Here is a 23,290-nt window from a genome sequence, read left to right on the forward strand (position 1 = left end):
CAGACAGATTCCAACCAGTCTAGCCAATGGTCTCCGACGTTGGGAGTTGTCGTCCAGCAAAATCTGGAGGGCACCAGGTTGGCTACTCTGGATCTAGATTCTAGTCCATTTCCAGCAGCAGCCAGCCAGGGGCCCCTGGGAAGGCAACAAGCAGGCCATGGATAATACTTTTTAAAACTCACGCTTTTCCTTGCTCCCCGCAGGCGATTAGTATTCAAAGATAGACAGGCTTTGGACTTGGGTGGAGTCCGCTAGCAGCCGCGAGAGATCTGTATTGCATACCCGTTAAAGGCTACCGGTGCCAAAAGCTGTTACCGCCTCTTGTGGCAGGGAGTTCCGTAGGATAATTATGAGTCAGGCTAAGGAGTACATAACTTTGGTTTCGCTTAAATCTAACTGACCGTCCATTTCATAAATCCCCCCCCAGTTCTAGTATTATGTTATATTATTATATTCTCTCTATCTGCTTTCTCCACACTCTGCTTAATTTTAATAAACTTCCACAGAGATGTCCCTTCTTCCTAAAGCAAGAAGGAAAAGAACTTTCTCGTTTATCTATTTGGGTTGACTCGCTGAAAGCTAAAGACAAACGTTTGTACAGGAGGAGGGGAAGCCTTTTTCCCCATTCAGGATTTACATTTTCCAAATGAATAGAACCGTGAAACGGATCTTCCCCACTCGCATGAAAAAACACAATACCACACACACCATGCATTTAAATCCGCGCAAGCGCAATACATAGGGCACGTGAGAACGTTAGTGGGAGGCTTCGAGTGATTGACAGACAACCGGGGGTCAAGATTCAAGATGCTTTTTGCAGTTTAGGGTAATCGGGTATAGAGCTGGGCTGAAATGAATGATTGAAAGTAGGAGCAGACAAAGGAGAGGCCCGTTTACAACAGGGAGATTCTGTTTTGCAAATTCCCGTTAGCGAATATTAACGTGGTCACAGAGATTCGCGTCAATTTACAGATCAATTCTGTCTGCTCGCAAATAAACCCCATTGAACTCAATAGGGTTTACTCTCAGATTAACGTGCACATAGAAAGACTGTTGCCGGGAATCATTATTGACAAGTTCTTTCACAGCAACTTTCTGTGTCCTCTTGAAGAAAAATGTATATTTACGCACTTTAAGTAAACCCATCTCTGCGTGGGCTTATTTTCAATATGGATCCGACAAGGAACATAATTTCAAAGCAGGCCAAACCGCACTCGGGACCTGGAGTTGTGGAGAAAAGTCTGCTACCGTCTGCGTATTATTTATGTAGAAATACCAAGGGGCAGAATCTAGTTCAAATCAGTCCCCTTTCCAGGCTGCAACCCTAGACACACTTATTAGGGAATAAACCCTGTGAAAATCAGTGGGTAAATTGGTTTCGAACGAAGCTCTGAACCTCCGGCCGACTTTGAACGGGAAGATTTAATGCTTAACTTTCGCATTGAAATCCGTGGGATATTGAATTATTATTATTATTATTATTATTATTATTATTATTATTATTATTATTATTATTTTGGCAAGGCCGGGCCGAGTCTTGACTGAAACTAGGAGGTCTTGCTTCCAACCAGATGTGCATGGAACTAAGGGGTTTCCTTCCCAGATGTGCAAACAGGGATTCTAGAAGTGTAAAAAAACCCCACCTCTGGATATAAACATGAGGGTTTAGCAAGGAAATACCCCCCTAATGTGTCGATTTTGCCGTCTTTTTTTAATTATTAAAAAATGTTTTCTAAAGCTTTTCTTTAAAAACAAACAAACGCAAATCCCCATTTTACAGGCAAGGTATTTCCTCTCCATCTAACTGTAATTAAATTCTTTTGAGGACGCCGGGAAAAAAGAAAAGAAAAAGGAATCAAGAGTAAAGTATTTCTAAGAACGAGAACAAAATGAGCTAGTAAACCTGAGCTGGGCAGGTTGGACTGAAAGACGTACTTTTCCAGCAAGTTTCTCCCGCCCTAGATAAAAATGTAAGGGACGGGTTTAGGGTGCAGGCGCTGAAAGGTTGATTTAAGAAGCAGGAAAGCTCAGGGAGATCTTGAAAGTTATTCCCCATCCCCCCCTCTCTACCTTCATCCTGCATTTGACTTGCTCGCTTTATGGAGAATAGGCAACAGCTGTTACTTTAGGAAAAGTTTTCTTTAAAAAAAAAATAAGAAAAGGGATTAAGGACAGGAAATAGACACAAAAGAGTTTCGATTTAGCGGCGAAAGACACGGCGCCCCTTTCCTGAATGAAGGTATCGAAATACATTGGGAAGGACCCCGGACAAAACTACCCCGGGGTAGGCCTTAAGCTTAATCTTCAAGGAGCTTTTATTCGGCACAACAGGCTTGCGGATCGCTGCCCAAATGCCTCTCATTCCATTCTGCATTTGTATTCATGGCCTAAGAAAACAATGCTTTAACAACAACAACAACAACAAATAATAATAATAATAATAATAATAATAATAATAATAATAATAATAATAAATTTTGCTCTTTTTGGCAAGAGGTTTTGAATGGGTTGTTTTGGGAGGGCGAGGGCACCTTAGTTTCACACTGCGAAAGTTCGCCTGTGGAAGCGAAGTTGCTCTTGCCTCTCGCGTTCAGGCGCCGCATTATTTATCTTCCTCATTTCAGAGTTCAAGTGGGCGCATCCCGCTGCAAAAGGCTTCATTTTTCAAGCTCGGAACTGGCAGCCTCTTTTGGCAGCGAGCCGCCCGCAAGTCCAACCCGATATTACGATGATGCGATGATGCTCGCTCACTCGGGAGTAAGCCCCACTGAATAAAGAGGAAAACGTGTCCAGGATCTGTTTTCTAGGCCTCACTCAGTCCTATGGCGCACCTTTCCTTAAGTGTGCATAGAACTGAGGCCTAGCGGTCCATTCCAGCTGAGCTGGTGGGTAGAACCGGGCTGCCTGTAGGAGGAAACTAAACTGGAATAAAAAAAATCAGTGGGGATTTTATTTCGAAGTAAGCTTGGAAAGGGGGTGGTACACGCGGCTTTTCTTTGGAAGGCATATCCCTGTGGCTCAGAGTAGTCCATCCCGTGTGTTGTATTAATTCCTTTTAAAAACCTCACTGGCGTTCATTTGGTAGAAAAGGCAGGGTTTTTACTATTATTATTTTAAGCCCAAAATCTTTAAGTTCCATAAACGCCATTCTGTAAAGGAGAGGAAAAGGGGGGACCCGAATGTTCCCCAGACGTAAGCGGCCTTTTGGGTGGACCCCTCCGGCACCCCTGCGCACGCCGATCGGGAATCTGCTCCCGAGTAAACGTAGCTGGGATTCGGATTGACTGAAACCGCGAGAGCCGACATGCCGGGTAGATGGTGAAACTGGTTTTAAGTTCTAGTCCCCGAAGCGTTGACTTGGCTCTAAGCTCCATTGACTCCCAGCGAAACGGGCTTCCCGAGTGTTACGAGGCGCAGCGGGTCACCCGGATCCGAAACATATCCATTGAAATGGATGAATGGGGTATCCTCCGACGTAATGTGTTTTGGATGAGGTGTTAGTCCTGCAGAGGTCAGCTTGGGGGAGGGAAGAGGTCTCTAGGTCTCCCTCTTTGTGGTTTTCCTCTTTCTTCAGCTTTCTCGGAAGCGCCGGGCTGCGTCCAGCTGCCCTTTAGAAAAAGTGGAGAGAGCGGTGCAGTTAGAGGATTTCAGACTCCGGACTTAATGGGCCTCCTTTTATTTTTTAAAATTATTTCAGCATTTCTACGCCACCCGATCCGCTGGGTCTCCTGGTCGCTTGGCAATTTAAAATCAATAAAATAAAAATACAATCATCGGTGCTATAAAACAACCAGCCTATAAACAGAAAAGGCACTCTTTGCGTTAAAAAAAGAAAAGCCCTCTCTTTTGATGAGAGCATAGCTGTCAACGTTTCTCTTTTTTAAAGGGAAATTCTCTTATTCCGAATAGGATTCCTCGCAAGAAAAGGGAAAAGTTGACAGCTATGGATGAGAGCTCACGCTTTTTAGGTGGCAATGTGCGTATTTCGCGTACTTCGAAATGCGATTTTATGTTTTCTGTGTCTTCGCTGTCACGCTGAAGAACGCGTTTTGCTTTATTTATTATAGCTATTAATTACTGATTACATTTAGAGGTCTCCTCTCCGCCGAGGACCAAATGTCGGAGTGCATGGTTCTCTCCCCCCCCCCCCAATTGCATCTTCACAACAACCCTGGGGTGTTGTTAACGCAGAGAAATAGACCGGTGGGGATTTGAACCCAAATCCTAGCCCAGCTCTCTGACCACTGCACCACAAACGGTCTCCGTTTTGGTCAGAAATGAATTTAACCTGATTGTACGCCCCGCTGAATTCAAGAGGCTTTTGCTTCTGTGCGGACATGGTTTAGGATCGCGCTGCGTTACTCCCACGGCGCGCTTAGCCCCACGCAAACTGGGCGTGGACGTGCAGGCTTCCTCCCGGATCCATTCCCTGTTTATTCGGGGTTCAACTTCTACAGTTTAAGACCCCCGAGTCCATCTGCGTTAAACGGAGTGAACCATCCGAGAAGGGCGCATAGGATTGCAGACCAACGTGTGGTTGAAGTCTCTCCTCTCTCTCTCTCTCTCTCTCTCTCTCTCTCTCTCTCTCTCACACACACACACACACACACACACACACACAGGCGCGCGCGCACACACACATACACGTTTTCCATTTATTTTCCCAACTCCCGTGATTACTAAATTAATAGCAGGCACTAAGACAGATGTCAAAACGTCTCGAAAATGTTTATCTGGGAATAATTGAGAAGGTGGTGGGACGCATTATCTGATGGTGTAATGGAATATGTATGAGGAACAGCTGTTTGAAAGAGGCACCTCCCGTGGCTGCATTAAGTTTGGAGCCTCCCTCGCTTAAACAGGCCTTCCTGGAGGAAAGGCAAGCCAGGCGCTCTCTCACCACTTTGGGGACCTCGCCGTCGGACTGGAGACAGACACCGCTTGCCTCCAGCAGGGCTAGCCGAGCAGAAGCGATTCCCTCCTTGCCAACTGGGGGTCAGCGGGTTAAGGCACGGCTTCCCACGTGCACGTCTGGAGCAAAGAACCCGGGAAGACAAGGAGGGCGTAGACCCTCCAGGGAAAACCAGCGGGGCCCCCGTCGTCGCGCTAGCGACCTCAGGTGGGGATGCGCGCTGGGCAAGACTTGGGCAGCTAGGTTCCCGTCCACTGACCCTGGCGCGATTCCTTCCACTCGGTCTGCAGCCGGATCCTATCCACAGTCATTTCGGAATTAAGCCCAACTTCGTTGAAGGGGACTTAACGTCCAAGTGTTTCTCCAGCTTGGGTCCCCAGATGTTGGACTACAACTCCCATCAGCCTGACCACTGGTCCTGCTCGCTAGGGATGATGGGAGTTGTAGTCCAACAACAGCTGGGGACCCAAGTTTGAGGTGTTGTGAGACTGCAGCTCCCATGATCGCTGACCAATTGACCATCCTTGCTGAGGCTGATGGGAACCAGAACCCAACAACATCCATGGCATATAGGATGGAATCAGAGGGCCTGATTGCTAGGTCAACGTCTGTTAGAAAGGGTTGGGAAGAACTGCGGCCGACCTTCGGTGCGACTGCAACAGAAACCTCGCCCTGCCTGGCTGAACCCTGATGATGCTGGAGTATTGTTATTATTATTTATTAAATTTATATACCACCCTATATATACCCAGCGGTTCACAAGATAAAATTAAAATATAAAAACACAAAACGCATAATCAAAATATAAACAGAAACAGCTGAATAATCCCCCCAATGCATAAAAACAATTTTAAAAATTAAAAAACACAATTAAAAAGCAGTTACTTTATGAATTATTGTGATTATAAAATCTGAAAATATTTTTTTAAAAAAACAAATAAAAGAACGCTACAGCAATCCTTTTGTAGTCTATCAAGCCCTGCCCTAGGCCTGGTGGAGAGAGGCAGGAGCAGGACCCTCAAACTCTCAGCAGGAGCAGACGACAAGTGTCTACACATGACGCCTTTAAAGCACAGTGGAGTCTTAGTTTTTCCCTCAGAGAATCCTGGGTATTGTAGTTTGCTAAGGGCTGCTGGGAATTACAACTCTGTAAGGAGTAAACTACAGCGCCCAGAATTCTTTGAGGGGAAGAATGTGCTTCAAACAGGCCTGCAAAAACATTGTGTGTTTGTAACATTTTAATTGGCTGCTTTGGTTTTTCCCTATTTGGTTTATCTATAAATTCTTTTTCTTTTTTAAACAGAGTTTCCAGAATCTCTCTTTTTTCCTCCTCCCTCATTTTTTTTTTAATATGCATTTTGTTATATAAAAAAGCCCCTCGTCACCGCCTTACTGGCGTCCCATACTGTCTGGAGCTCTGTTCCTTGATTTACATTTAATTCAAAATAATCTTTCAATATTTTCTCTACTTTTTGTAATATGTTTTGATCTAATAGATCTTCATTTAACCTCCATCTGAAACTGGAGTTTTTTTTTCTTTTTGCATTTCTAAAGTTAATGAATTATGATCAGATAATGTTCTTGGAAAAATCAGTGATTTTTAAAATTCTTATTTCTAATTCTTTAGAGACCCATATCGCATTTATTCTTGCAGTACTTTGCAACTCTGTAAGGAGTAAACCGCAGTGCCCAGAATTCTTTGAGATGAACAATGCATTTCCGCTGGTGTAGGTTAAAGCCCATTCAAAGCACATTCTCCATCGCCCCCAAAAAAGAATTCTGGGCACTCCAAGCCTCATTTAAAGCACATGCATTTCCCCCAAAGAATCCTTGGAGCCGTGGTTTGTTAAGGATGCTGGGAATTGTAGCTCTGTAATGGGGGAAACTGCAGTTCCCAGGATTTAAATGTGGGCTTTAAATGCACATTGGATGTTGTTTAAAGATGTGGTGTGGATCTGCCCTAAGTTGTTTGTTTGTTTGTTTGTTTGTTGTTGTTTAGTTGTGTCCGACTCTTCGTGACCCCATGGACCAGAGCACGCCAGGCACTCCTGTCTTCCACTGCCTCCCGCAGTTTGGTCAGACTCGTGCTGGTAGCTTCGAGAACACTGTCCAACCATCTCGTCCTCTGTCGTCCCCTTCTCCTTGTGCCCTCAATCTCTCCCAACATCATGGTCTTTTCCAGGGAGTCTTCTCTTCTCATGAGGTGGCCAAAGTATTGGAGCCTCAGCTTCACGATCTGTACTTCCAGTGAGCACTCAAGGCTGATTTCCTTAAGAAGGGATAGGTTTGATCTTCTTGCAGTCCATGGGACTCTCAGGATGTTCGTTCTGGCATCAATGGGCATCAACACCCATTCCACTTGCTTCAAAATGTGACAAGCCATCCCTGCGGGGGGCGGGGAGTGGGGGCTCTGGACTTCTCCCCCAATGACCTTCCTCCATAACACCTTTGTTCAGAAGCTGGAATTAGGAGACATGGAGCCTCTGGGTTAGGCAGTTGTTCTTCCATGGGAGCGGATATTCTCCGCTCCCACCCATTGAGAAAGGCAGATCGCATCGCTTCCTAGTGGTGAGAGTATTGCAGGGGGTTGGTCTAGATGACCCTTGGGGTCCCCTTTCAACTCTATGGTTCTATGGATAACCCCTTACTAGGCGAATGACCTGTCAGAGGGCTGACAGGATACTTCATAGGTGAAGGTTACAGAGGTAGATCACAATCACAACCACCTTGCAGTGTACTAGCCCTCCTTTCCCATAGGGATCTGGAGAGGGTCCAAGACGCAAATTACACCAGATTCACTGAAAAGGTGACCTGGGACTGAGATGAGAATGGCTACTCTTGTTTCTGTGAACAGTTCTATGGTAAGCAGAAATCCCACAGACGATTGCGTTTCTGCACATCTGAGCTGGGAAAGGCTTTGTTTGTTGAACATCTGCCTGTTGTCAGCTTTCGAAAGCATAGGAGATAAGGGAGACTGTAGGCCATCTATACGTGTAAAGGTAAAGGGACCCCTGACCATTAGGTCCAGTAGTGGCCGACTCTGGGGTTGCGGTGCTCATCTCGCTTTATTGGCCGAGGGAGCCGGCGAACCAGAGCAGTGCACAGAAACGCTGTTTACTTTCCCACTGGAATGGTACCTATTTATCTACTTGAACTTTGACGTGCTTTCGAACTGCTAGGTTGGCAGGAGCAGGGACCGAGCAACGGGAGCTCACCCCCTCAAGGGGATTCGAACTGCCGACCTTCTGATCGGCAAGTCCTAGGCTCTGTGGTTTAACCCACAGCGCCACCCGCGTCCATATCTATAATTGTACGGAACGCAAAATAAAACGATAGCTGGATAGGTTGAACAGTTGAATATATATAACACCTGCTTTTAAAATTTTGCTGGGCAATCAACCCAAGTTGCAAAGGGTTTCACTAAACGGTTTTTTGTGATAATCCTGGCTTTAAAACGCATTCAGCGTGCATCCCTGCTCCCCAAAGAATCCTGGGAACTGTAGTTCGCGCTGGGAATCTTAGCTTGTGAGGAGTGAACTACAGGATGAGTGTGTGCTTTAAAGGTACGGTCTATACAGCGCATCTAAGACCTCAAACGGCTTCCACCTGCTCCTTCCCTGCAGCTCAGCAGAAGATGGAGGAATGAAAAAGATGGACCTCTGGGTCAAAAGGGGCCGATGGCATGAATCCCGAGCCCCCAGCTTTAGAAATTAACCCTTCCCCCTCCCCCATCGCCCGCCCAATTGCGCTTTTCAGTCCAGATGATCGGGGAGTGGCGAGGACGTGCGTAACCCCATCGGGGCATCTAAGAACAGGATCTAAGAACAGGAGGAGCCCAGTCTTGGCTGGCGTCCAAGCAGAGAGCCCTACGCCCGACGGAGGCAGTGGGAAGCCCTCCCAGGTCCACGGGGAGGCCGTCGGTTCACCAGGGGGTTAGGCGCCTCCTCCTTCCTCCTCGACCTCCTTTGTGTGCTCCCTTTGGGGACCCTGCTTCCTTCCTCCCGGAGGACGTGCCCGGCTCTCTTCCCCTCCCTTGCGCTCCCCGCCCTTCTCACGCCAGCGCGGCCTTGTTTGTTTTTCCAGTTTCCCCCCCGACGGCCCAAAAGGAGAAAACAAGCGCGGTGGTGGCGTCACCGGCCGGCCACCTCCTCCTGCTGCCCTCGGCCCGCTCTGCAAGGGCAGCGAGAGAGAGAGAGCGCCGTCCAGGGATTGTTTGGGGAGGATGGAGGCCACGCTGCCCGCCCAAGTTCATCTAAAAGTAGACGGGCTCGACCTTTGAAGAGGGGGCAAAATAACAAGCAGAGTTCATGACCAAGCCAGGCGGTCATCTCTCACGTCTCCTCCCGGGTCTTGGGTCCTTCTCTGGCTTTCTTTAGATCGGCGGCGCTAAGATGAATTGTTTGGCTCAACCTCCAACTCACCCCCCTCCTGTTCTTAGATGCCCCCACCACCACCATCCCCGACGGAAAGGGACGCCGGCAGCGGGAAAGGACAGCTCAAGAGTTCAGTACGTCAATCTTCAGGAGATCAAACGCCAGAGGCAAGACTCGCTAGCAAATCTCCCTCCCTCCCCCTTTCCCTTTCCCTCTCCCTCACCCACCCACACCAGCAGGGGTGCCAACTTGAATAAAATAGTGGGGTGGGGGGTGGGCTGGTAAGCCCTGCCCTGCACAATTGATCACATGATGCAGTGCACACACACCATTTGAATGGCAATGCCCATCAACTTTTTTTTGGGGGGTGGCCCCTTCAAATATTTTATTTGGGGGAAATCTAAGCCCCCTAGGAGTTGGCTCCTAGGGCTGCCAACCAGGGTGACTGTTCTCTACCTCTGCTGTCCATGGCATCATTTACTCATTCATTCATTCATTCATTATTTCATTTCATTTCATTTCATTTCATTTCTATCCCCACTCTCCTTTGTTTTTAAGCAGAGGTCGAATGGCTATCTGTCATATATGATCTCTAGCTGAGATGCCTGCATTGCAGAGTCATTTAGTCCAGCTCTTAAGTTTCTAGAATTCCGTCAGGAGCTCAAGGTGCTTATCTGACTCTCCCCACTTTATGCTATCAACAACCCTGTGAAGTAGGTTAGGCTGATAGACTGTGATTGGCTCAAAGTCACCCAGTAGATTCATGGCTGAGTGGGGGACTAGAAACTGCCCCCCCTCCAGCCCACCTCCCACATCTTGGGCCAACACTCTAACCATCACAAGACACTGGCTTTCAGTGGGTCCCTGAATCACAAGTGGGGACAGCACTGTTGTGCTCAGGTCCTGCTTTGGGGCATCTGGTCTGGTTGGCCAATGTAAGGACAGGATTCTGGACAAGAGGTGCCATTGGACTGATCCAGCAGGACCATTTCGTTCCTTTGTTCTTCCTTCCTTCTTTCCTGACACAAGAAAAATAATAATTATCTCCACCCCATTCAGACACAGTCCTACCATCATCTAGGAGGCAGTCCAGGCCTGAAATAGATTTGCCAGTTACAAAAATATGAACAGTTTTTATTTCGTTTCTTCTTTTTTTGAAAGGGGGGGGGGGATATATTCCCAGAAACAACAAACAGATAGTCCTGCCAGTTCCAGGGCTGCTACCATGTTCATCTTCTCTCTTTATAGCAGCTCCTCTCCACACCCAAAGGATGTTTACCCAGGAATAAATCCCACTGAGTTCAAGGGGACTCCCTTGTAAATGTGGAAGCCTATACAAACTCCCGCAGAAGCAAAGCCTTGTTGAAGACAATGTGACTTCTGAATAAAGGTGTTTAAGATTGTCGTGCACAAGGCTATATTATATTATTTTATTTCTTCATCTTTCAGGAAGGTGGAACTGGAGTTGTCGTTTTAACATTGTAGCATGGCGAACACTTTTCGTCAACAACCTTGAAGTATCTTTTTGATGTATTTTGAATTTTGCATTGTAAGCTGATTGGAGGCATTTTATGCCATAAGTGAGAGACGCGGGTGGCGCTGTGGGTTAAACCATAGAGCAGTGTTTCCCAACCTTTTTTGGGCAAAGGCACACTTGTTTCATGAAAAAAATCTTGAGGCACACCACCATTACAGCCCCGTGACATCAGCACGCAGCGTCACACCGGGAGGGACGCACGAAAGTGTAAGTTTCAATTTTTCCCCCTCCCCCTTGCCTTCCTTCTGTGCCAACCGCCAAAAAGCCAAGAAAAAAGCCAAGACTTTAGGGCAGCAGGTCGACACGGAAGAAGCTCCTACCTAAGGACAGGTGCGATGGCCGTGTCCTCTTCTGCCACACTTGGCAGCCCTGCCTCACGGTCGTGACTCCCACCCTGATTTCTCCCCGCAGGTTGAGCGGCACAGGCAGCCCAATGTGTCCAGCCCAGACACAAGCCCCGCTTCCCCACTCTAGATCCTGAATGCGACCAAGTGCTCTGGACTCCCGAGCAGGGTGGGAAAGAGGACTCGCATCTGGTAGCCTCCGGGCTCCTCGCCTGCTCGAGGGATGGCATTGCAGGCAAGCTGCCGGCCGTCGCCATCGCCGCCCCCTCATGCGAGTGGACCTGCCCGGAGTGGTGGGCCGGGGGAGGCTCGCTCTCTGTGGGGATGTGGCCCGCACGCGCGGCCCCGCTTCCTCCTGCCCAGGGCTGAGCTCCTTACCCGCAATCTCGGTCTCGCACACGCGGATCCCACTTATTCCGAAGCTCGCGCCACTAGCCGGGGCTCTCACACCGTGCCAGGGCGAGGCGGCGCGGCCCACTGAGGTCATCGCGGCTCGCCGCCGCCATCGACTTCCCTGTTCCCTCCCCTCCCTCGGGTCGCCGTGGTTACCGAGGACTGCAAGCTGCTCGGGCGAGCGTGGGGCATTAAGTGGGAGAAGGAAAATTAAAATTAAAACTCGCCTGAAGGCCGCCTCTCCGGATATCTTTCGAATTTTTAAATTTTTCCCGCGGCACACCAGGCAACGTCTCGCGGCACACTAGTGTGCTGCGGAACACCGGTTGGGAAACACTGCCATAGAGCCTAGGACTTGCTGATCAGAAGGTCAGCGGTTCGAATCCCCATGACGGGGTGAGCTCCCATTGCTCGGTCCCTGCTCCTGCCAACCTAGCAGTTCGAAAGCACGTCAAAGTGCAAGTAGATAAATAGGTAGCGCTCCGGCGGGAAGGTAAACAGTGTTTCCGTGCACTGCTCTGTTTCGCCAGAAGCGGCTTAGTCATGCTGGCCACATGACCCGGAAGCTGTACGCCGGCTCCCTCGGCCAATAAAGTGAGATGAGCACCACAACCCCAGAGTCGGCCACAACTGAACCTAATGGTCAGGGGTCCCTTTACCTTTACCTTTATGTCATAAGTGCGAAATAATAAATATTATTTAGGCTTTCTTTAAATAAGCAGCATATTAATAGGATGCCTCTTTGGGGGCAGGGAAAGATAATGCTATTTCATTTTCTCCATTCAAAATCCCTTCCTCTTTATTGACTGTAGGAACTGAGATCTGTCTCCCCAGCCTTTAGCCCCACTTTACTTATACCTCTTTGGGGTTTGGTGATGGTCAAGCTTCATTCCATGTGCTTCTGGTATGTCCCTGCCCTTAATCCATGGAGATAATCATTTCTAAATGATTCAAGTTTCATCAAGTTTGAGGGCTGGGAAGCAACTGAACCTCTCCTGTCTGCACGTTTAGAGGCAGATAGGACCACTTGCCTTTCCTCCATGGAAGCTTCAGATTGCCACTGCTGGTGTTGTTGCTCTCAGGTCGTCCTTGCAAGCTTCCCCAAAATGTCTGATTTACTATGTTGAGAACAGGAAGCTGAACTAGATGGGCCTTTGGCCTGATCCAGCTTGCAGGGTAACATCTTTATTCATTTTTAGGTACTAGGCAAAAACTCACCTCCCTCAGGCTTTTGGCCCTTAATCTGAAGAGTTTCAAGTCCTTGTGGCCTTTTTCAGTAGATCAGGTTCTGTAGAAACTGCTTTTTATATGTATAGATGTGATTTTAAAGGGGTTTGTCTGTTTGTTTTAATTGGTTTTGTGTTTATACTGTGTTGTAAGTGATTTGGGGTCACTTTTGTGAGTCATGCAAAATGCTGCTGCTGATAGCAATAAGAATAACAAAAATATCTTACTCTGTACACTTGTAATGATGTACTTTTTATCTTTCAATAATGATAACAACAACAACAACAACAACAACAACAACAACAACAACAACAACAACAACAACAACGGCATAGAGTAGTTTCCAGGAGTTCAGATTCCTCCCCCAAATCTAATTACTGCCAGCAGAGAAGTGTCCATATTTGGACATGGAAAAACACACACAACCTAAAGAAATGAACCAGCCTCAAAGGTAACCTAATCCAATCTCTTGTTGACGCAGAATATCTAGTGCTATGGTATCTGGATAGGTCTGTTCCACCATTGAACAGCTCACAATGTCAGGAATTTCTCCCTATTGCTTAGGCTAAAACCCTTTTCCTTGTCATTTGAACCCATTGGTTTGGTGTCCTAACCTCGAGAGCAACAGAGAACAAATATGCACTATCATCTATGAGGCAGCATTTCAAACATTTGAAGATGACGGTCATGTCACCTCTGAGTTGTCTCTTCCCCAGGTTAAGCATTTCCAGCTGATTCAACCTTTATTCAGAGGACTCGGTTTTCAGGCACTTCACCATCTTTTGCTCTCTGCATAGCCAGGCTGGGTCAGGTAAAGTTATCTAATCAGCTTCATAATTGGTGGGCCCTTGAAGCCCAGATTTCCAGTCCAGATCCAACACTAGTCATTATACCACACAGGGCATGTCCTTAGTATCAGACGCTGCTGTAACAAGTGGATGGAGATGTCCCTGTAGGCCACGCTGGATCTGCAAGCACTGATATATTCTGTTGTATCCTACTAAGTCTTGGGAGTCAACTCAGCTTACACTACAAATGGGAAGGGTATCTAGACCTTCAACCTTCCTAGACTGTCATTTTTGTGCTGATGTGTTAGAATGATACTCTAAGGTTGCTGACCTCATTTCCTACTTCCTGCTTCTTCATCCTCATCTTGGAAGAGGAGACATCTTTTTGGGTTATCTCGTGCTTCTGACAAAGTGCAAGTATGGCTCTTTGTATCTCCACCTCAGGAACTTTCCTATCAAGTATGTATTTCCTTTAATAAACTTAGCTCTCTTATTTTTACTACACTCCGAGTCTCAGTGTGATTATCTGAAGGATAAAGTGTGCTCCTCCAGCACAGATTCTCTGTTCCATTAAGCTTCCAAGTTAACTCCAAACACCACCACCAAGTCCTGCACAGAGTAGACCCATTGGAATTAATGGGCCTAAGTTCATCGTGTCCACTGATTCCAATGGGTCCATTATGAGCAACACTAACATTGGATACAACCCAGTGTGAGCTGCGAATCAGAAAACTTGGGTTTGAAACCCTTTGTGCATTTATCTGGGGGTAAGCCCCATTAAACAGGGACGCGGGTGGCACTGTGGGTTAAACCACAGAGCCTAGGATTGCTGATCAGATGGTCGGTGGTTCGAATCCCCGCGACGGAGTGAGCTGCTGTTGCTCTGTCCCAGCTCCTGCCAACCTAGCAGTTCGAAAGCACGTCAAAAGTACAAGTAGATAAATAGGTACCACTCTGGTGGGAAGGTAAACGGCGTTTCCCCGTGCTGCTCTGGTTCGCCAGAAGCGGCTTAGTCATGCTGGCCACATGACCTGGAAGCTGTACGCCGGCTCCTTGGCCAATAAAGTGAGATGAGCGCCGCAACCCCAGAGTCGGTCACGACTGGACCTAATGTTCAGGGGTCCCTTTACCTTTACCTTTAAGCCCCATTGAACACAGTGGAACTTCATCATCATCCTACCCAACCAACTGCAATAAGGGAATGAGGATTTTGCCCTCTAATTACAAGGAGGATTCTAACGTCTGAGATACATGCAATACCTCGAATACCTTGATGTGCCAGATAAACAGCAAGTGCAATAGTTTTCAGAGGAGGTAGTGCTGCTGATATCCCACATTGCCTTTTTGGAGAGGTACAAATACATGCATTATCCACAGCCCAATTAAGCAAAAGTACTTGGATTAAAGAAGATTAGTATACCCTGATCCCAGGCAGCTTGTTAACTTAGTTTATCCCTTAGGGTTTTCCCAACTTACCTTACGCAATTTTATACAGGTTTTCGGCTGGGAAAAACTCCTGCCACAGCAAAACAGGAGTCTATATGGCACTTTCCCCTCCTTCTTGCTCCAGATGTCATGTGGCTCCACACACTGCAGGAAGCGGAGCGGTACAAAGGAACGACTTGATGGCCCTACTATTTGACAGAGTAAGACAACTGCCTATGTACCCGCTAAACTTGTCTGCTGGCCTCAGGTAGGGGGGAAGACATGGCCAGGCATGGTCTCCCTGCTTTCCACCCCACCAGTCCCAACAGGCCCCAGCCACCACCAACGCTACCTCATTACCAACTGCCAAGTCAGCCACCTTCTGTGCATGGAATTTGGAGAGGAGGAGCCATCTTGTCCTTTGCCTCAGGTGGCAAAATGCCTTGGCCACCCGCCACAAACCTCCCTTATCATTGCACATTATCTGATTGCAGCCGCATCTTAATTTCTATTTTCTTCCCACATTGTTGGAACATATTTTCCTGTCAGCCAGATAACTCCCAAATAGCACACATCACCTGAGGAAAACACGTTAACAACCTCCATTAAGGCCAGCCTTGCTTTAGATCTTGAAGTTTTCAACAGTTTTACATGTTACAAGACAGTCCTTTGGAAATGCCCAAGCTACACACACACACACACACACACACACACACACACACACACACCATGAGCCCTAGAAATGTGCCTTTAGCCAATGCCTGCACAATATGTACTGGTTGTATCTGAGTTATTATTAACATTTCCCTCCCTTTGCACCTAATCCCTTATGCCTTTTATTATAATCCCACACATTACAGTTAATCTGTAATGATACTGCTTCAGAGGGACCTGTTGCTCACAGTGATGGTAATTTGTAACCTTGGTAACAATTTAAATAATGAATCTAACAATGATGTCTACCGTATTTCTACAGTAGGAGGAGCCTAAGAATTATTGCTTCTGTGAGAGAATGAATTTAAAGAAAACATCAAAGGCGGATTCGACATTCTGAGTAGCTAGAATTTCATCATTTTTATTGGTTTTTCCCCCAGGATTGACATTGGATTAATGTGTGTTTAGGTGATTGGCTGGCTTCCTTTGAGTAGATTAATATATCCAAGAATATATATATATAACCAACTATATATATACACATATATCTATAAATTAAAAATTTAATATGTTACAAAAGTATTACTGTATATCTATAAAAGTTAGTGAACTACTATCTTTCTACTATCTTTCTCTCTATAAGTGTGTGTTATCTATCTATCCAAACATTTACTATTTATCTATTTCATAAAATCTATATACCACTTGATTGCAGAAAAAACTTTGAAGCAGTTTTGAAAAAACGATAAAACAATAAATTCACGGCTAAAAAATTACAGCTATAATTTGAAACATACAGGAAGAGAAAACCACAATAGACTAAAACAAGTTAAAACCAGTATACCTGAAGGAGCGTCTCCACCCCCATCATTCTACCCGGACACTGAGGTCCAGTGCCGAAGGCCTTCTGGTGGTTCCCTCACTGCGAGAAGCCAAGTTACAGGGAACCAGGCAGAGGGCCTTCTCGGTAGTGGCACCCTGTGGAACGCCCTCCCACCAGATGTCAAAGAGAACAATAACTACCAGACTTTTAGAAAAATATCTGAAGGCAGCCCTGTTTAGGGAAGCTTTTAATGTTTAATAGACTACTTTATTTTAATATTCTGTTGGAAGCCCAGCCAGATGGGCGGGGTATAAATAATAATAATAATAATAATAATAATAATAATAATAATAATAATAATTGTTATTATTATTATTATTATTCTGAACATCTGGGTAGGCTGGGTAGGTATGCAAGTGGCTGATGCCCCTGCTGACTTCACTCAATAACCCCTCTACCCCCACCTCTCAATCCAACTCCTTCCCAAAGCCTCCTCCCTTTACTTTGAGCTGAAGGCCCTTCCCTTTACTCCTTGCCCAAGCCCTCCTCCGCTTCCTCCTCACCACAGTTCTGCAGCTTGCCCATACCGCTGTGTCGCCCTCTCGCTCAACCTGCCCTGTCGCCACAAGCCTAGTTCGCTTACCTTCCCTGCCTGTGCCAGCCCCCCTCTCGTTCAAGTCAACTGTTGCCACAAGACCAGCTTCACCCCACTTTTGAAGCCTGGCTCACCATGGAAGGCCACAAGCTAATAGGAAGTCAGTCAGGACAGTCACCACTGAACCCCATGAGATGTCCATCCATGTGTCCTTTTCCAGTTCTACCGCATTTCAGTGTGTCTTGTTCAGGATGACTTCCCAGTGGGTGGGACCCAGAGCTTGAAGCCTTATTTACCTAGGGATCCATCAGCCTCGCCATCCCCGGACCTTGGAGGGAACAAAAGTACCAGGAAAGCAAAATCTTCTTTGGAGAAAAAGAGTTTATTGAAATCTGTGCACAGAGATAATCTGTACACAGAGACAACCAGCAGGATAGCTCCTGAAAACTGGCTGTAAATACATGGCATTTGGCAGGCATTCTTATACTGTAGGTACACATTTCTCCACCAATCACCAATTGCCAACCTATAGGTACACCTTCCTTCCACCAATCACCAATTGCCAACCTATAGGTACACCTTCCTTCCACCAATCACCAATTGCCAACCTATAGGTACACCTTCCTTCCACCAATCACCAATTGCCAACCTATAGGTACACCTTAGGAGGATAATCACGTTAAGCACGTTCCTCACCCATTTCCCTGTCTTTTGGGCCTACGTGGCTTCTCTTATTCTTTACTTGACCAGTGTCACAAGCCAAACCTGCTCAAGCAATCTTTATTGGAATCTAAAGCCAAAGCTGCTCAGGTAATCTATATTGCAATCTATATTGCGACAGAGCTAAACCGTCCCTTCCTTCATTCCCTCCTCTTCTTTTGGACAGCCTTCTGGCTCGTCCAAGGCAATAGGCTGGTATTCACGCCTCAAAGCTATCACTCGGGGACCCATCATGCGCGACATTGTTTTGTGCACCATATTTTGCAAGCATTGCACCAAGCAGGGAATACAGAAGCAGAAAAGCAAAAGGATTATAAGTGTACTGTCAATACCATAATATGCCTGATTCAACCACCATCGGGGAGCCAATAATATAACCAATTCCATGGATCATGGATCACCTTCTGTAATTTTTAGCGGGTTTTCAGCTATCATTGTTTCCATGTGGTCAATTGTGGCCGAAATGCTGATATTTTACTCAATAACCTAGTCTCCATCTGACCATGTTCACCAGGTGCAGCACCTTCCTTGTCTCCTGCAACTAGGAGAACGAGGAACACTAGGAGGATCATCAAGGGGATAGAAGGATCAGGCCGTCGTCTCCCGCAGAGCCTATGACGCTCATGCCAGCAGAAAAAGAGACACATCCATGTGGCAAGGGCAGTTGAAATAACTCCCATCCACCAACCCCAATCACTCCATGGTTCCTCCCAGCAATATTCAGGGGGTGTGCTCATTGTTGAAGAGCCCACTGATATTTGTGCCCGATTACCTGTTGAGCCTCAAGGATGAGAGCCCACCGGTGAGCTGATGCTCCCACTATGTGGGTCAACTTTTCTACTAACCCTGTTGGGTGGATTGAACTCTCGTGCTGCCTCCCTACTGACCAGGGCATATGGAGGCTGAAATCCTGGGGTGGCAATTCTTATTTTGGGAGGCTCGAGCCACCACGATTGTCAGAGGTGGTGCTGCAGATTTTACTGGCATTTGTTCAGCAATTTCAATGCACACCTGGTTAAGGCTCCCACTCCTGTAATACTTGCATTAAGATAGGTTCTGTCCCATCTATTGCCTGGATTAAGAGTAGGACCTGGTCTATCAAATGAGGTTGGTACAGTGCTCTACCCCCCGAATGACAGTTGGTTACTTCCCCCCAACAGCAAGAGCAGTCCAGAACTTGATAGAATTCGACCGTCTCTGCAACTTCCCGTAGGAGCACTAGCCACGCGTGCTGGATAGTGGTGTGGAAGAGGAGCCACAACGGGGAAGCGGGATGTTTCAATATGGTAACCTCATCAAACCCCTGTTTCCAATAGCCAATGAGCACGCCATCTCTTACCACCGGCAAGACGAACCAGTCATAGCAGAGGTCAGCAGGCCAGTAAGGGCGGTATGGCTCGGTGGGGTCAGGGCTGTGGGACATAGAGCAAATCAATACAGAATATAACAGAAAAAAAAAGAAAAGAGAAAGTCCTTATGAAAGTAGAACCTGGTGGACTTCCTGGATTAGTCCCGGCACGGGTTTTCACGTAGGGGACGCTGCCCGCGGGCGCCCCTCACATCCAATTCTTCAGCTGTGCGTTGAGATATCAGCTTCCGGTGTGATATCAGCAGAGCGGTCGTCTGCCAGGCATCTGGAGATAGTCAGCCGAAGGGAGTTCTCTGGATCTGGTGTAACTGTCCAGTCTGAAATGGCTTTCTTCACTGAGTATGGTGGACCCAAGGGGTAATGCCGGCAACTTTCACGGCCGTGGGTGTGGAGAGCAGGACGGTATAAGGTCCCTTCCAGCACGGTTGTAGCGGCGTCCGTGCCCAATCTTTTACCCACACTTCATCACCTGGCTCGAACTGATGCAGCCAACACACAGGGGTTGCGAGCCTGGGTCCACCTGTTGAGACAGAAAACTCGGAAGAATATCTGGACTTAATTATTCAATTGCATATCTTGGCTAGCATATGGAGTTAACATTCTAACATATGGGACTGGTCTCCCAAACACCTTAATGGGAGACTATGGACCCTGAGTAATGCCAGGGGTAACATTGTCACCCAATTAGACCCAGTTTCCTGTGTCAGCTTGGATGGCTGATTCTAGGGTCTGTATGCTGTATGCAACTTTCAGTTATAGTGCCTTAGCCAACTCCTGCAACACTGAGTGAACAAAGGCTGGTCCATTGTCAGCTTCTGCCCCTTTGCCAGGTTTAGGGCTCTGGTGAGCGCTGTTATTTCTGCCAATTGTGCTGATGTTCCAGGTGGGAGTGGCTTTGCCTCGATCACCTGGTCTTCCAGGGCTACCACTGCGTAACCTGCCTTCCGGTGTCCAGCCTCAACAAAGCTGCTTCCATCCACAAACCGTGACGGCCACTGGGGGTCTGCTTCATCTTTAAGGTCAGGTCTGCTAGAGTACACCTCATCCATTACTTCAATGCAGTCATGCGTGGGCTCCTCACCTTCTCCTACCGGTAATAGGGCAGCTGGGTTGAGGGCTGTGGTGACTTGGAATTTCTAACGCGGATGTAGTAGTAGCATCTGACATTTCCTCATTTTAGCCTAGGAGAGGAAATACGTGCCGTTCGGCAGATGGCACGCTGACTCTTTCCTAAGCGGCCTCGCCCTCCTCCCCGGGCGGTTTCTCCCAACGGTGGACCTCCCGTCTTCAGGGCCATCAACTTCTCTGCCTGGTACTTCTCCTTTTTTTTTTTTCTCTGGGCCTCTTCCTCCCTCTGATTATAAGTGGTCTGGGCTAGTTCCAGCATCCATTCAAGGGTGTGGCCCATAAAAACCTTCAATTTTTTTTTTAAATTTTATCGGGCGCTGCCTGGGCTACAAAGGCCACTTTGAGAATTGGGGCGTTGGCAGCCTCATCTGGGTCCACAGGGGTATACTGGCGGTAGGCTTCCTTCAGCCTCTTTAAGTAGGCTCCAGGGGCCTCCTCTGTCCCTTGCACTCTCATGTGTGCTCGGGCTTCAGCATGAATTCGCCTATCCTCCTCTGTAGCTAGCAGGGCATCCATCAAATATTGCACATCATAAAAAGTGGGGTTGTATGTTTAAAAAATTCCCTCAAACAGCTTAATGATTTTGGCAGGGTTTTCTTCAAATGAAGGGTTTTGGTTCTTCCAATTACAAACATCTGCACTAGAGAAGGGGACATGTTGAACTGTATAAGTTCTATTGGGCACCACCCCATCAGGTCCCGCGGGGGCCGGAGGGTCATATACTCTATGGAGAGGCATCACTTTGGCCGCGCCCTTTTCTTGTGCTTCATGTGCCCTATGGAGGGTCACTCTTTTCGCTGCTCTCCCCACTCTTTCTGCCACATTCTTCTCTGTTCCCCTATGCATCCTGCTGCTTTTAACAAATGGGGACTGACATCCACTTCTTCTGCATAAGGTTCCACATACTTTCTCAAACGTTCTGCCTGTTCCTCTGCTCATATCTTTCCATCACTTGTCAACTTAATCAATCTTCCTACAAATGCCTCATCCTCATCATCCTCTTCTCTTTCCTCCCTTTCTCCATCTTCGCCCAGGTTTAACAATGCATTGTCCACAGGATTGGGGCTGGGCCATCTGCTCCCTGTGGCGGGGGTGGTGCCAGGGCTGTTGCCGGGGCATAAGGCAGTGGGGGCATTAAAACTTTATCTTCTTCCCTCTCTAAATCCTGGAGGACTGGGGGGTTGTCCTCCTGTCTTCCTGACTGAGCAGATACGGCTGCCTGAGACTTTTTGGCAGCATGACTTCAGCCAGGGGGGGGGGGGTTCTGTTCCACATTGGTCTTCCATGTGGAAATGTAGGGGATTTGATCAGAATGGACATTCAAAATGTTCTGATCTAATAGATTAATGAGTTGCAAATCAAGGGTCCTGGTGGACGGCCAATTTATTCTTTTGGGTGGGCCAATCTAATTCACACAATGTCCTCATCCTCCCCTCATCAGCTTGAATCCCCAAAAGCCTTCCAAAGGGGTGCTTTTACTTTGGCCAGAACCCATTTCTTCCAGATACCCCGCTCCTATTCACAGTAAAAATTCTCTCACACTTCACACACAACAGACCTGCCAGAAAATGCACAACCCTGCAATCGCCCAAGGGGAACACTAAGCCCCGACCTTCACACATCAAGACAAACACTGGAGTATCCGGTACACACACCACACAGAATACACCAAAAATCACAATACATATATATCCCTCCCTCTTCTGTTCCAAACTTTTGCTGGTGGCACTCTAATGCACAACCCTGCAATCGCCCAGCCAAGGGGCACTAATACCCCGGCCCACACTTGACAATTCAATCACCGGAGTATCTGACATGCAACATACAAATCATAGCAATATAATTTCTCCTCTGTTTCCCTTTTATTTAACCTTACTGGCACACTTCTACCACGGCCAGTTCCCTTTTCCTGGCGGCACCTTTATTGCCACGGCCAGGTGAGGCTGATCAGGCCTCGCCCTTTCCCTTGGGCTTACCTTGCTTCCGCTGCGGACCTGTCCCCTCGGCGCCATCCTCTTGTTCTCCCTCAACTAGATGTCTCCACTCCAGAACAGTGTGGCTGGCTCCCCCCCACGAAACAGGTGGGGTGCGCACGGGAGCCTGCAAAACGCTGCTGAGCTGTTCACCTTGGTTGAGCCTGGCCCTCCGGTCCGTATTGGGGGGGGGAGGCTTATCCCGGACGAGCCCCCAAAGAAATGAAGCCTTATTTACCTAGGGATCCATCAGCCTCGCCATCCCCGGACCTTGGAGGGAACAAAAGTACCAGGAAAGCAAAATCTTCTTTGGAGAAAAAGAGTTTATTGAAATCTGTGCACAGAGATAATCTGTACACAGAGACAACCAGCAGGATAGCTCCTGAAAACTGGCTGTAAATACATGGCATTTGGCAGGCATTCTTATACTGTAGGTACACATTTCTCCACCAATCACCAATTGCCAACCTATAGGTACACCTTCCTTCCACCAATCACCAATTGCCAACCTATAGGTACACCTTCCTTCCACCAATCACCAATTGCCAACCTATAGGTACACCTTCCTTCCACCAATCACCAATTGCCAACCTATAGGTACACCTTAGGAGGATAATCACGTTAAGCACGTTCCTCACCCATTTCCCTGTCTTTTGGGCCTACGTGGCTTCTCTTATTCTTTACTTGACCAGTGTCACAAGCCAAACCTGCTCAAGCAATCTTTATTGGAATCTAAAGCCAAAGCTGCTCAGGTAATCTATATTGCAATCTATATTGCGACAGAGCTAAACCGTCCCTTCCTTCAAGCTGATAGCACTGATAATTTTTACCAGGAAATATCCCATGGGAAAACCTGTCCCAGACTAGTCTTTAAGGTGCTTGTTTTGACCTTTAAAGCCCCAGGACCCACGTACCTACGGGACCACCTCTCCTGGTATGCCCCACAGAGGACCTTAAGGACCACAAATGATAACACTTAGGAGGTCCCAAGTCGCAAGGTGGTTAGATTGGTCTCAACTAGGGCCAGGG

The 23,290-nt window shown here is 47.4% G+C and overlaps 2 long non-coding RNA genes across 3 annotated transcripts in view; one reads left to right on the plus strand and one right to left on the minus strand.

Moving 5' to 3' along the window:
• Nucleotides 1-16,779, plus strand: part of LOC114594741 (uncharacterized) — a 40,899-nt gene extending 24,120 nt beyond the window's left edge. Inside the window, exons 2-3 of the long non-coding RNA XR_013392130.1 lie at nucleotides 10,735-15,220; nucleotides 15,976-16,779. This is a non-coding gene — a long non-coding RNA (uncharacterized LOC114594741). The remainder of the gene's footprint in view (nucleotides 1-10,734; nucleotides 15,221-15,975) is intronic.
• A 655-nt stretch (nucleotides 16,780-17,434) lies between these two features.
• Nucleotides 17,435-23,008, minus strand: LOC144327214 (uncharacterized). Of its 2 annotated transcripts, none has more exons than XR_013392132.1 (2): nucleotides 22,265-23,008; nucleotides 17,435-19,680 (listed from the first exon to the last, which is right to left on the minus strand). It is a non-coding gene; the product is annotated as an uncharacterized LOC144327214 (long non-coding RNA). The 2 variants fall into 2 exon arrangements; XR_013392131.1 differs by having other exon boundaries at nucleotides 17,435-20,247.
• Nucleotides 23,009-23,290: the final 282 nt, after the last annotated feature.

This window comes from Podarcis muralis, chromosome 3 (genome assembly GCF_964188315.1).
Source record: "Podarcis muralis chromosome 3, rPodMur119.hap1.1, whole genome shotgun sequence".
Lineage (NCBI taxonomy): Eukaryota > Metazoa > Chordata > Lepidosauria > Squamata > Lacertidae > Podarcis > Podarcis muralis.